Source organism: Petaurus breviceps, unplaced genomic scaffold, assembly GCF_028583685.1.
Source record: "Petaurus breviceps papuanus isolate PSGF00001 unplaced genomic scaffold, PetGlider_PUasm1.0 91041, whole genome shotgun sequence".
NCBI lineage: Eukaryota > Metazoa > Chordata > Mammalia > Diprotodontia > Petauridae > Petaurus > Petaurus breviceps.
Window position 1 is genome coordinate 35,631,705 of NW_027187400.1, and position 14,924 is coordinate 35,646,628.

Genomic DNA, 14,924 nt, shown 5'->3' on the forward strand with positions numbered 1-14,924 from the left:
GATTTGAACTCAGGTCTTCCCAACTTTAGGCCCAGAGCTCTATCCTGACTTCCCAGAAATATTATTCATAATAATGATTAACCATCATTATCTAAAATGTAGCACCCAGAACTATATATAACAGATGCAGTATGACAAGGGCCAGGTACAAGGGGACAATATGCCATGTTTTGTGTATTCTAACGTGTTTTTATCACAGCAAACCTGTGAAGCACATACATCATTTCTTTCAGTGTTTTCAATGGATGGCAAATTTGTGTGACCTTGGGTAACTTAACTCAATTTTCTCTCTGTCTCCCTTTCCTCATGTAGAAAATAAGGGGGTTGGACTTGGTGGCTGCTGAATTCTTTCCATCTCCAAATCCATAAGGTTGTGAATGGAGGCTCCTTCCATTGATTCAGACTATAACCCATCCATGCGTTCTTGTCCTCTGGAACAATTAACAACAGCATAAGCATAGCTTTCTTAGGTTTGCTGAATAATTTTGTTTGATCCTCACAATGGTCCTGTGAGAATGGTGCTATTATCACCCCCTTTTACAAATGAGGAAACTGAGTTTGGGCCAAGGTCACACAACTAATAAATACCTATGACAAGATTTGAATTCAGGACTTCCTGACTCCAAGGCTCACTCTGTCTGCCGTGCAACCACTTAGAAGCCCTTCCATAGATTCCCCACAGAAGACACACCCCGTATGCTGGAGGGATTGCTCAAGGTCTTGGATCATTCCATGGGTACCACTGTAGACCTTGGGTTGCCCATTGATGATCACTTCCTCTTCTGACCATGTATTTCCCAAGTGATATATTCATGGTTCATGCCTCATCTTGCACACTAGTCATCATCAGCAGTCTATTTATACCCACTCTACATCAATGAGTTCAGTATTATTGTTGATTGATGGCAGCATGATTAGAAGCTTATAAAAGGCAGAGTGGGCCCCAAGCTGGGGTGGTACATGGAGCATTCTCATCTGGGAGATCTGTACCCTATTCCTAGTATGTTGATGCTTTGGGTTCTTTTCCCATGAGAATAAAATTTCACTTAACATCTGTCTTGCAAATGATTCCCAAATGGTGCAGTCCACCCATAAGCCTGGCCCACACTCTCCCACCTATACGCACACTGTCATTGCGTACTCACACAAACAGTGAGGTTCACGAGGAGAGAACTCATGTGCCTTCAGCCCCTCATGCCTCTATTTACTGGACATCTGCAGCCTCCTTGGGGAATCGTCTGAACCATGCTTAACCTGCTCCTTCTCTGTCTTCCCGCTGTCCTGCTGAACAAAGTGGCTACTCTTAGGCCTTAGAAGTAGTGTTAGTTTTTTTCAATAAACCTCAACTTCACACTCTCTCACTGAAATGACAGCCCTGCACCTGGGTTCTGTAGCTTTCCACATCTTTGCCTTGGCAAATCTCTGACGCAATATTAAGTTATTTCAATAATAATTGCCCCAAGCCAGAGAATGGCAGAACTCCTCAGATCTGGATTCTGCTTTGTTCTGTGAGTTCCCAGCAGCTATAGCACTGTCTGTCCTCCCAGATCTGCTGGAGGTCCTGTCCAGCCTTATTCGGCTCTCAAACTGTAGACGGTGGGGCAGCTAGATGGCGCAGTGAGTAGAGCATCAGCCCTGGAGTCAGGAGGACCCGAGTTCGGTTCTGGCCTCAGACACTTAACACCCACACAAAAAACTAGCCGTGTAACCTTGGGCAAGTTACTTAATCCCAATTGCCCTCCAAAAAGGCAAAAAATAAAAATAAAAAGCAAATTGTAGACGGTGTGAAAGAGCAATCCGGCTCATCCCAGCCAACTCTTGTCCCAGCAGGCTCGTCTTTTCTCCAAGCAGCTGCAAAGCTCTCCTACAATAAGCTGCCAGAAGCAATAACAGAACCCACCTGGTCTCCGTTATCCTCTCTTAGGGGCCTCATCCTAAGCTGCTGTTTTGTGAGCGTTCTCTGCTCTGCTCCTTTCAAGCATCAGGGGAGGCTTTGGTCTTCTTCCGTCTCTGTAATCCCATCTTACTCCTGAAGGCTTTTATGCCTTCTCTTCTGATCTCTGATATCTCTCTCCTCCACCTCCAATGCTTCCTGATATGGCTTCTTATGCTTCAAATCAGGGTCTTCATCATTAGTCGTGACCCATCATCTCTAACTTAAGTTGAGGGAATATCCTGGCCACTGGACCCAGATGGCTCTGGAGGAGAGAGTGAGACTGGTGACCTTGGGCAGCCCTACCTCACTTAAATCCAATTCACTTGCAAGTCATGTCATCATCTCCCTGATGTCACGGTCCTCTTCAAGAATGAACAACTTAAGTTGGGAAACTCCAAATTCTCATGTGTAGAGAGTGTAACAGTCATAGTATGCAAAGTTCCCAAACTGTTCTTTGATTAATAATTTCTCCACTATTTCTTTCCTTCGAAACCCTGAAAATTAGTCATTTGCAAATGGCCAAAATGCAGTGGCCTTCAGTCAGTCCTTGTGCCTTTGAGGGGACATGCTTTTGGTCAGACCTTCTCTGATGATCTCATGCTCAGGCATCTATTTGAGGATGAGGGGCCATGTCATACTGTCACCTCAGTCTCCAGCTTCAAGCTTAGCTGAAACTTTGGTGGAAGGTCCTTCAAGATTTTTTTTTTCTAAATAGCTGTCCAGAGGTAAGCCAGAGCCTAGGAACATGACCTCAAGTCTCACAGAAAGTAAACTACCTTAAGTAAACAGCAAAAGAAACTACAACTATCCCATGGGAACACTTTCAGGTGACCCTGGGCCATCCCTGGCACTATGTCTTCTTTGTTCTGTTTCTATATAATACCTGACCTGGCCTAGGGTTGGTACAGGGATGCATCATGCCATTCTGTCCTCCAACTGCCAAGGACTAGGTCTCGTTAGTAAACTCCCCTAAATCATCCAATTAATCTAACAAATCATAATAAACTTGTATTTAGTACTAAGCTGGCTTGGGCCCCTCTTTTCTCCATATCTCAGTATTCTCTCGGAGGCTTTACAACCCTACGATTAACATGTTAGGACAGAACCGATCAGTCCCCTGATATCTGGCCTTACCATTGGCATTGCTGGCAGGATAGTCTAACCCCCTACAAAGCTTGTGTCCTTAGAATAGCCAGAACCCTCACCCAGAAATTGACAGGAATCGCCTTCGTTCTATTCCCTCTGGGTCTCAGCTCATCTCCTGACCCAAGGTGCCATGCCCTCTCTCCTCTGACCAATTCATTACTTTACCTGACTCCACTCTCTGAAAGGGTCACTTCCTTTATTCTCAAACTCTACATCTCTCCTCTGAGTCATCTGAGATCTAAGTAGAACAAAGTCTGAAGTTGGGTTTTGGCCCCAGACTTACACTTTTTGTGTATTATGTTATTCCCCACCCCCATGGAATATAAGTCCCTCAAGAGTAAGGACTTTTTTTCTTTTTGTCTTTGTATTCCCTGCACCTGGCACGGTGACTTGAATACAGTAGGTGCTTAATACATGTGCTTTGAATTGACTTGGGTACTTCCTCATCACTTCTGAATCTAGTTATTAAATCCACAAACCAGAATACAGAAGAGCTCACCTGCTGGGCTAATTGGATAATCTTGGATGGGCTGTACTGACTTTTATTCTCTTGAAAATATTATCTTTTGTAGAGCCAATGTTATGACAGCAGCTTCACAGGAGAAACAAATGAGATTATGAAAATAAGCAGCCCTGTGCAATCTGGCTGTATCCTGCTGTTGGGAGCAATCTCATCTTCATCCCCCCTTCATGGGCCTTTGCTTTAGCTTTTGGCCAAACTGGCTCGGTATCATATGTGAGAAGCTTGGCATTTCTTCTCCCACTTCTCGCTCTTCAAAGGGAATACCCTGCTGCCATCACCAGGTCCCCTCTGCATCTTAGAATCTCTGCTCAGCCTCTATCCCTGTAGAAGCTTTCCCTGATGCCCTTACTTGGGATTTCCACCCTGCTGAAAGTCTCCTGCATTTAATTAACTATTTGCTTATTTTAGCCTTCCCCTAGTTCAGTTTAAGCTCATTGAGGACAGGGACTGTCTTGATTTTTGTCCTTGGAGAATGTTTACAAATAGGTGAGTAGAGGTCTACTACCTGAGGGCAATGTTCTTCCAGGAAAGAATGAGGAATAATAATAACTTGGATTTTTTGTTGTTATTAAGTCATGTCTTCGTGACCTTATTTGAAGGTTTTCTTAGCAAGCATACTAGAGTGGTTTGCCATTTCCTTCTCCAGCTCATTTTACAGATGGGGAAACCGAGGCAAACAAGGGTAAGTGATTTGTCAAGGGTCACACAGCTAGTAAGTGTCTGAAGCCAGATTTGAACTCAGCTGTTCCTGACTCCTGGCCTGGCCTTCCATTCACTGTGCCACCCAGTTGCCCTTTTGCATTTACATAAGGCTTCATGCTTTGTTAAGCATTTTACAGACTCTGGATTTTGTAATGTGTTTGCTTCAAAGTTTCTCCCTCGTCCCTTTTTTATTATCAACTTGAAAAACATCCACAAACATGAACATTTCCATATACAGAGTGTACCAAAAGCTCATTAGTTTTAATAGCTTAAAAGCACATTAAAACTTTTGGGACACCCTGCATATATAGCAAGAAAAGAGGACTTTATAGGAAATCATAAGCACTTTACATAGCAATCATTTTCTATTAAAAATATATATATATATATTAAATTTAACACAGATGTGCCAATATTTCCTTCCTGGTCTATTTGTCCCTTTCTCAATTTCCTTTTATGTATTTTAAAATGTCTTTTTATGCTTTTTTCTTATTTTTTGCACCCTATCACTACCTCTCCCAGTCTCTGTCTCCTCCCAAATAAAAACCCTTTTTTGTAACAGATATGTGTAGTCAAAACACATTGGTCATGTCTGAATAGTTTTACCCTTTGGACATATCTAAAAGCTTCTTTCTTATCTCATTCCTACTGTATTTCTTTTGATCTTTATAACATAAACCTGTGAAGTCCATATTACTATCTGAAGATTAATACTAAACTGAAGTAAATAGAAGTTAAGTGACTTGTCCAGGATCACACAGCTAGCAAGTGTCTGAAGCTAGATTTGAAAAAAAAAACCAGGCATAATAAATGGGTCAATAGACTCCCCAGTCAGTCCAAAGACCTTGAATACAAAGTGAGAAAGATTTGTATGTATTAAAAGCAAGATACTTTGCCTGGATACAAAATTAGGTAATTCGGTTTCTATTGGAGGAAAGATTAAGGGCTTTCCAAGTTGAGAAGGGGGAATAGTGAGTTTCAGTCGAGTTAGGAGGGGGGCAAGTAGGTTTCAGGGTCCTTCCCAGAATTGAAAGGTGCTAATTTATTGCATCCATCGATATTTATGAAGTAGTAGATGGCTTATACCGTCTAGCTTCCCATGGATGATTTGCAGGAAAACAAGAAGATGGAGGATATTACATGTAGCACTACAAGATGGAGTCAGTGTTCATGAGCTAGAATCTGATTGGTTCTCTCAATTCCCACACCAAGTTAACTCCATTTTGTAACTGGTCCTCACTACGTTTTGTCAGAACCCAGATCTTTCTGACTCCAATTCTAACACTCTATTCCACTTTTAGTATTGTGTGGTTCAAAAAAAAAAAAGAAATAAAACACTGTACAAGAAAAATTGAAGAAATATCCATTTGCATCTATTGAAGACCATTTCTTTGAGGCAGCCTGGGATAGTGGAAGGATCATTGGATTTGGAATCATAAGAACTGGGTTTGAAATCTACCAAGTCTTTTATCACCAGAAGGTCTAAGAAGCATCAATTGATGCTTAAATTTGCTTGAACCTTTGAAGTATTCTTAGCTGCCCCATTGGACCATTGACTCATACAGGTCTGTCTTGTAATCCGCCAAGCTCCGCAAATCTTTTCCACAAAAACTGGTGCAAAAATCTCCTCTATAGGGGCGGCCAGGTGGCTCAGTGAGTAAGAACACCGGCCCCAGAGTCGGGATGACCTGGGATCGAATCTGGGCTCAGATACTTAGAAATAACTGGCCGTGTAACCTTGAGCAAGTTACTTAACCCCGATTGCTTAAAAAAAAAAAATCTCCGCGATCTCACACTTTTGACATTTTTTTTGAGCCCGCATAGATAACTTTACATTTATCTCTATGAAATTTTATCTAACTAGATGTGGCCCAGTGTTCTAGCCTATTGGATCTTTTTGAACCTTCCCTCCAGAATGCTAGCACATCCTTGGGGCTAGGTGTAGCATGCTGGGTTTGGAGTCAGGAAGCCATACACTTGAATCCTACTTTAGACACTGTGTGACCCTGAGTGAGTCACTTAATTGCTCTCAGACTCAGTTTCTTCATTTTTAAAATGGGGATAATAGTAGAGCCTACTTCCCAGTGTTGTCAGGAGGCTCAAATGAGATAACATTTGTAAAACACTTCACAAACCTTGAAGTGCTATATAAATGCTGGCTGTTATTGTTATTATTAATATCTGAAAATTTGGTGAGCATGGATCTATGCCTTCCCCCCAAGTCACTGAAGAAATCTCAGGGATGACTCCACTGTAGACAACCTACCATCCTGACATTGAGCCATTAATGTCCTTCAATCGGTTTTGAATCAATCAACAAGTATTTATTAAACTTCTGCTATGTACCCAGCACTATCCTATGGATATGAAGAGAAAAATTAATCAGCCCCTGCACATTACTTTACTATGATGTCCTAGACATGGTCAAGAATCTCCTGGAAGTGAGCTTGTCTCCAGTTTTCAGCCCCTATTCTCTTCCCTTTCTTAGAAATCTGACTGATGTTTGTCCATCTCCAGGTCTCATACCCCTCTGCTATTCTCCCCTCCCTTTTCCCCCCAAACTCTGACTGATTAGTCATCCTTGGCAGCTCTCTTATGACCCATAGATGTTGTCCATCTGGGTCAATGGCTTCTCTTTGGGTCTTTTTCCTTCTCTTGGGTTTCAACTGTCTCTTTGCCTTCTACCTGTTACTCTGCTCTAAGCATTACCTGTTTCCCCCACTCCTAGTTTTAACCTCTGGAGCTAAGCGGCGTCTACCATATGGGCATTGGCCTATACTTTCCTTTCTGGGAATATCAGAACAACATTTGACCTTTTCTCTTCCTTCTACACTTCTTTCTTTCTTCACATTCTTTCAAATATTGCTGACAGTGGTTCAACCATTGCATTCAAGTACTTCCATCAGAATCAGTTTTCAAGCTCTCCATACCTGCTGGACATGAGATCTTCCATCCTTTGTCATTTTGTGGGTAGCATGTCTGGACAGTTGTTAGTGGTGTGCTAATACATGTTTAACAACCAGCTCTCCAAGGGGGAAAATATGTGCACAATATACTTTACTTTTTTTTTTTTTTTTTGCTTTTTGGAGGGGCAATTAGGGTTAAGTGACTTGCCCAAAGTCATACTGCTAGTTAAGTGTCTGAGGCTGAATTTGAACTCAGTTACCCCTGACTTTGGGACCAGTGCTCTATTCACTGTGCCACCTAACTGCCCCCCACAATATACTTTTAAGTTGTTTATCCAACATTAATTTTTTCTCCATCTCTTTTGAAATCTAGGCAATCATTGAAACAATAAGCCAAGCCCTGATTCATAGCCTTTACTTATTTTCTAGGTATAACTGTTTACACACAAAAAAAATTTAACAATAGCCTGTCTCCAGCATACCCTTGCCAGCCACTCTTGGCCATCCCTAGTTGAAGGGCTTCTGGGTATGGCTTTATTTATAAAGAGCAGCTTTCCAGTTTGCACCCCGCCCTGCCAAAGACAAGATCTTAGGCTGCCCCCTCAATTTCCTCCAGTAATTAGCAGATTACTGTCAAACATTAAATGAGCCATTATCTGGCTGAAAGCAATTACCAGACACTTTATACTATCATTGCATCTTATTTAGTCTTCCAGTGGTTCTGAAGCTCCTGGTAGAATGTGGCATTATTTCTATGTTTTCCCTCCAGCTTGTGAATGACCTTCCTGGAGGCTGGCACCCAGCATGGGGCATAGGATGCCAGACGTATTTCTGACCCAGGCAGAGAACAACTGAAAGGAGCCTTCTCTCCTTGTGTTTCTCCTTTCTGACATCTTCTCCCTCTCCTCCTGCATGAGGTGGTCGGCTCGGGGATCACTAAGGCCCCTCCTCCTCGAAAAGTCTGTGATTCTGGCAAAGGAATCCTCTCCTCCATCCCAGCCACTCTCCCTGCTCCCCAACATGGCTACCATCTTCCTACCTCTGTATGTTAGCCCCCTGTTTTCCCTCCCACCTGTCTGCATCTTCCCAATTATTCTTTAAGTCCTGGAACAATGTTCATCTCCCCTACAAAATCTTCCCCAGCCACAAGGATGGCTCTCATTAGAATGTCCTCAGTGGCCGTCTAATGGAAGCCATACAAGAAAAAAATCAAGTCACATGAACCCTCTGCAGTGTCTCCATGAGGTGGTCATCCACTTCTTGCTTGAAGACCCCCAGAGAAGGGAAATTCACTCCTGTCTGGTGCAGCCCATTTTCCATGATGTTAAGATTACATTTGCCTCTTTGTAATTTCCACCTGTTATCCCTGGTTCTGCCTTCTGGGACAAAGCAGGACAAGACTGACTCCTTCCATATTGCAGCCCTAAAAAGGATGGGATGCAGTTACCATTGCCCACCCAACATACCACCACCACTTCCTCTTCTCCTGGCTAAGCATTTCTTAACGTGGCACCATTTCATGGCCCCTCATCATCCTAATTTCCTTCTTCTCTTCTTCCTGTCAACTCTTTCCCTTCCCTCCCCTCTCCTCTCTCTCCTCTCATCTCCTGCCCTCCCCTCTCCCCTCCTCTGACCCCCCTCCTCTCCTCTCCTCTCCTCACTCCCCTCTTTTCTCTTCCTCTCCCCTCCCTTCTTCCCTCTCCTCTTCTGTTCTCAGATCTAAGCATCCCCAGCTCCTCCAGCCAGTCATAATACCACACATTCTCCATGCCCCTCATCATCCTGACTGTGCTCCTCTCTCCAGCTAAGCACTGACCCTCCCAGCGATGTGGTACCCACATAAGACATCCTACTCTGGCCCCGGCCTCACTGGGTCAGAGTGTAGCAGGGGATGCAGCACCAGCCCTGGGATCAGGAGGACTTGGGTCCACACTCCACCTCAGGTGTGCACAAGCCAGACCTCCCTGGCCTCAGTTCTCCACTCTAAAACAAGGGCATTGGGGTGGATGGGGTCTGAGGTCACTTCCGTCCCTTCTTCGCTTGACCCTGTGATTCCATGACCTCCAGCCCAGGCTCTTGGGCACAGGCAAGGACAGTAGAGGGGCTTGTCTTCACATTGCAGTGACCCGAGTGCAGAGCCTGGTACAGCAGTCACCTGAACACAGTATTTAACTTGAATTCATCCATTGAAGGGTTTAAAGGGCTTTAATTTTTTGAGGAGACATTTCTCTGTGCTTGACTAATGTAATGTTTGTCCTCCACACCATTGTTGTTTGCTTGTTGCAGCTGCATCTGACTCTTCATGACCCCATTTGGGGTTTTCTGGGCAAGCTGGCTTGCCACTTCCTTTTCCAGTTAACTTTACAGATGAGGAAACTGAGACCAACAGGGTTAAGTGACTTGCCCAAGGTCACACAGCTAGGACATGTCTAGGGCTAGATTTGAACTCAGGTGTTCCTGACTCCAGGTCAGGCACTTTATCCACATCTCCATGCCTTTGCTCAGGCTGTCCCCCATAGGGAGAATGCCCTCTCTCTTTCTCACCATCTCTAGCATGCTTCAAGGCTCAGCTCAGGGTGCCCTCTTGTCTACAAGGCCCCTGCTGTTGGCCCTCCTTCTCCACCTAATTTACATGGCTTATACTCAGCACATACTTTGTGTTCATTTTCTTAGCAGTATAGATCAGGAGTCTTAGTGGGAAGGGGGGGGAGGGGGGGTGGGGGGGGGGGGGGGGGAAGGTGTCCACAGATACCCATGGGTAGATTTCAGTGGGATAATAAACTTACATGGGAGAAAAAAATCACATCTTTATTTTCATTACTTTACCGGCAAAATTAGTACTTTCTTCACTTACAATATGGATAGGCAACCAATCATGATTATGAGAAGGGTCCTTAGATTTCACCCCACCACCAAAGAGGTCCAGGACACAGAAAAGGTAAAGAACCGATGGTGTGGGTCTTGTTTCCTTCAAGAGATTCTGTGCCCCTTGAGAGGAAAGGCCTTTGTGCCTCCAGGGCCCTGGACTGTGTATCCAGTGGGTATTTAATAAATATGTATTAAAGATGAAGACCCCTTCCTCCCACTGATGGTGCAGAGTCTTGGAAATCTGGCTACTGGAGACAGACTGGATACAGACCCATTAGCATGCCAGCCAGCTTCCTCACATGGCCCATCACAGACCCAGCTCTCTTTATGTAAATGGCCTTGTAGCTTGTTATCTGTGCTCTGCAGAGATTAGAGGTCTGCCCATCAAGGCCAATTCCAAAGGCCTTCACTGATGGAGACCAAATTGCTGGGCCCCTCCAAAGCTGGGGCTGCTTTCAAGATGTTTTCAAGGTCTGGCGTGTCGTCTGGTTATCCTAACTGCAGCAAGGACGGGCATTTTTAGGCCAGCCTCCGAACTCTGAAACTTTATTTCCCCTGTGTACATTGTCATTGCCAATTAGAGGGAGAAAGAGGGAAGAGGGAAACAGACTAATAATAAGCAGCATTTCTATGGCATTGTAAAGTTGGTAAAGAACTACATGTGTGTATGTATATATATATATACCCAAAACTATTATTACCCAAACTATTGACTCTGTTTACAGGTGAATAAATTGAGATTGGTTTAAGTAAAGCAACTCCCTCAGGGTCATACAGCTAGGAAGATTTGATATCCAAGAGCTCCTGAATCAAAGCTCTGTCCTGTGTCTATCAGGGTATGCCAGGTCCAGCTCTCCAAGCTGCCAGGTCCTGCACTTGGAAGCAAAGAATGCTATGAATGAGCCCTAATCACCAAGATGATTTTCAACCAGGGTTACTAAGACTCCACTGAAAAATGATATTATAATAAAATTGGACCTGGTGACCATGACATTCTCCTCCTTTTTTTTTGACAGTCTCCTCTTAAGGGAAGCCAAAAGTCATAGAATCAATACATTGAAACTATTTCTCTAAAATTAGTCCCGGCGGTCTTCAGGCCATCATGAGTCTCCCCTTAAGAGGTGCTGTAAGCTTATAGAATCTACCCATGGAAAAGTCTTGGCAATATTTTTGAGGTTAATATGGTGGTATGACAAAAATAATGTCTTTCCAACAGTTTTTTTTTCCCTTGCACTGAGTACCCCCCAAAATCCTGCATTCCCCAAGCCCTGACATGCAATTAGGCCAGTTCCAGGTGGCCACCCAAAATCAGTGTATAAATATTCCACTTTCAGAAGAGCACTTGGAGCCTGCCCTCCCTTCCTGCAGAAGTCCCCTGGAGCACACTGTCCCAGCTCAAGAGACCCATGTCTCCATCCTGCCCAACACATCAGCACCCCTATATGAGTTGCACTCTTTGTTTGTCTGAGTTGTATACGGAGTCCCCTTCCCCCTCTCCCTTTCTCACTCCACCCCCACTCTTCCCTGTTGTTTTCCAATAAAATTTAGCATTGATTCTCATTGTTTTACATATGATTTACATTTTATTCTTAACACCCAACAATATTAAGGAGTTGTTTTCCCATTATCTCTGGAGGGCCCACAGGCCTCCCCTTAAAACCTGGACCTGGAACAAAGACTTAACCTGTTGGTAGCTTGTAATGTAATGCCAAGCAAAGGCAACTTCCCAAGGTTCAAAATATCAGCATAGGTGCTCTCCATTTTATTCAGTGACAAATTAAGAACAGAGGGAATCAAAATATGACATCATTCAAAATACAGCATTTACTAAGTGTGATTCAATAATCTCCAAGTACTACCCCACCCCAGGATGGTACATTCATTTAATCAATTACAAAGTCCCTGTTCTAAATACTACTCCACCCCTAGGCTGTACCTTCATTTAGTCCATCACAAAGCCCCTCTTCTCAAATGGAGATTATTTTACAATCATAAGTAAAGTACATTCATTTGTTCAATCATAGAACACAAAAAGGTCAAAAGTTCCCCACCCCTGGATCACAACTGAATCTACCCCAGAGTTACAACAAGTTTAAGCACAGCACTTAATACCCAAATGGAGGTCTTTTCTTCATCTTGACAAGAGGCAAGTTCTCAGCAATCTTTGTTCCTGGGGAGACAAAGCTTAGCAAGGCCACAAGATACATTGCCAGTCTCTTCATTAATTCACTCTCTGTCTGCAGAACAGTCTCTGGAGCTCTGAACCCAAAGCAAGGTTCCAAAACTTCTGCAACAACAGCACTGTCCTTCACCAGTGGACAGTATTCACTCTCTGCCCGCAGAACAGTCTCAGTAGCTCTGAACCAACAGCAAGGTTCCAAAACTTCTGCAACAACAGGACTGTCTTTCACCAGTGGACAAATCTGGCAAAACAACATCAAAACAGACAGACAAAGTACCAGCATAAGAGCCATGTCTCTTCAGTCCTTGGCAGCTCTGGGTGGCAGGTCTCAAAAGTCTTGGGCAATTCAAAGTGGCCCTCAGCAATCCTCTCAGTCTCTCTCTGCCTCCAAAGGTGCTACTTCCAAAAAGTTCTTCTTCTTCTCTCTTGTGTCTCTCCAAATCTACATCACCAGCTCCTCCCAGTTCAGCCCTCTCTTTTCACGTCAACAAGTCCATCCCACAAGTGGAATTAACAAGCTCTGGGTTTTAACACAATCAAATCAAAAACCAAGTCAATACAAGGGAATCTTTAAATGCCATTACTATTACATAGCTTCACCTAAGCTAGGGGACTATGGCACTGTGAGCCCAGGTGCAGAGAGTGAGGGTCAATAGGAGACTCCTATGTCCTCACTGGAGGGACTCCCTTAAGCCAGAGAACTATCATAATACATAGGGTAGCTAGATGGTGCCAGAGCAGATAGAGTACCAGGCCTGAAGTAAAAAAGATTCATCCTCCCAAGTTCAAATCCAGCCTCAGACCCTCACTAGCTGTGTGATATTGACCAAGTCATTTTACTCTGCTTACCTCAGTTTCCTCATCTGTCAAATGAGCTGGAAAAGGAAATGGCAAAGTACTCCAAAACCTTGGCTTAGAAAATCTCAACTGGGATCACAAAGAGTTGAACACAACTGCAAACAAAATTATTGTTGTTATTATTATTTATATCTTTTGACCCAGAGATCCTACTCTCTGGGTATAGATACACCAAAGATGTCAAAGACAGAAAGAAATCCCCTCATCCACCAAAATATTCACAGTAGCACTTTTCCTGGAAGAAAAGTATTGGAAATAAGTGGGTGCCTAAAGAATCAGGAATGGTTAAACAAATTGTGTATATGAAGGAAATGGAATACTCATCATTCCATGAAAATGATGGATATTAAGAATACAGAGAAATATTAGAAAACTTATATTAGCTGATACAGAGAGAAGTAAGAAGGACAAAGAAAACAGTATATACAGTGACTGTGGTGATGGAAATTCCAGTAACAACAACAAAGAGATAAAAATACCCACTGAGCATGAACATTGTCATCATAATGGCTACATTTCTCCTCAAAGAGGAGAGTATAAAATGCATGTATCCTCTCTCTTCTTTGCAGAGGTTGGAGACTAAAAGTGTGCAACATTACTTGTACCATAAGACTTGGGTGATGTATCAAGTTAATTTTACTGAGATGCTTTTTCCCCCCTCTTTCTTATATTTGGTTAGTAAAAGATTCCTATCTGGGCAGGGGACACGGGAGAGATGGATTTGAAATGAAGGTGATATAAAACTTAAAAAACAATAAAAATTTAAAATGAATATATAAAAATGCCCTTGCCAGGGTGCATAGTGAGCATGATTAAGGGGAATGCTTACAGCAGAACTCAATGATTTAGAACTCTGTAATTTGTCACTAGTAAAAAAGCTAGATAAAAGTTCATTTTTGTTCACTGTCTTAGATACAAAAGTTTTAACAAATATTTTACTAATGCCAATAATTTCAGTGGAAACCTTGAACTCACTTAATAGAAGTATTTTCCCAAAATTTTGAAATAATTTACTTAACTTGCACATAAACAGCTGCTGTTCTAATTACAAAGCATTTTTATTTGTTAAAGCAGGTAAGAACTTTACTAGGTAAATTTATGGTCCAAGTATGTAATTTTTGGCTTCAGTATCTTACAACTGCATTTTTTAACATAAATACATACATACAAACATATACATATGTGCAAGCACTCACATGCACACACACACATTCATAAATTCAGTCTTGTTACCAATCTAAATTAGTCTCCTTCCCAAGTAAGAAACTTTTGCCCTTGAATAGTCTGCCATCCCTGAAGCCTGCTCATCTTGGAATGTTCCTCTGAAAGGCCCACCTGCCCCCTTCTCCCATTAGTGAGTTCCTCCTACAGCCCCCATTTCCCAGAGGGGCCCAGGCCAGTATGACTCAATTCCCCTCCCAGTCATGTTCCTGAATTTCTGGGATTCAAAACCATGCCCTACATTCTGCCTCCCCTTCCCTGCCCTGCCCTCCCCTCCCCTTCCCTTCTTTCCTTGCTTCCTTCCTACTTCCCTTCTTTTCTTCCCTCCTTTCTTCCCTCTCTCCCTCCCTCATTTTTCCCTCCCTTCCTTCATTCTTCCCTCTCTTTATTGTCCCCTTCCTTCATCCCTTCTTCTTTCTTCTTTTTTCCTTCCATCCCTCACTTCCTCCTTTCCTTCCTCACTTCCTCTTTTCCTTCTTCCTTCCCCCTTCCCTCCCTCCTCCCTTATTTCCTCCTTCCCTCCCTTCCTCCTTTCCTTCCTTCCTTCCTTCCTTCCTTTCTTCCTTCCTTTCTTCCTTCCTT

General features: G+C 43.2%; 1 protein-coding gene across 1 annotated transcript in view; it reads left to right on the forward strand.

Annotated features, from left to right (window-relative positions):
• TTC34 (tetratricopeptide repeat domain 34) overlaps positions 1 to 14,924 on the forward strand; it is a 57,418-nt gene that overhangs the window by 12,963 nt on the left and 29,531 nt on the right. The window lies entirely within an intron of this gene.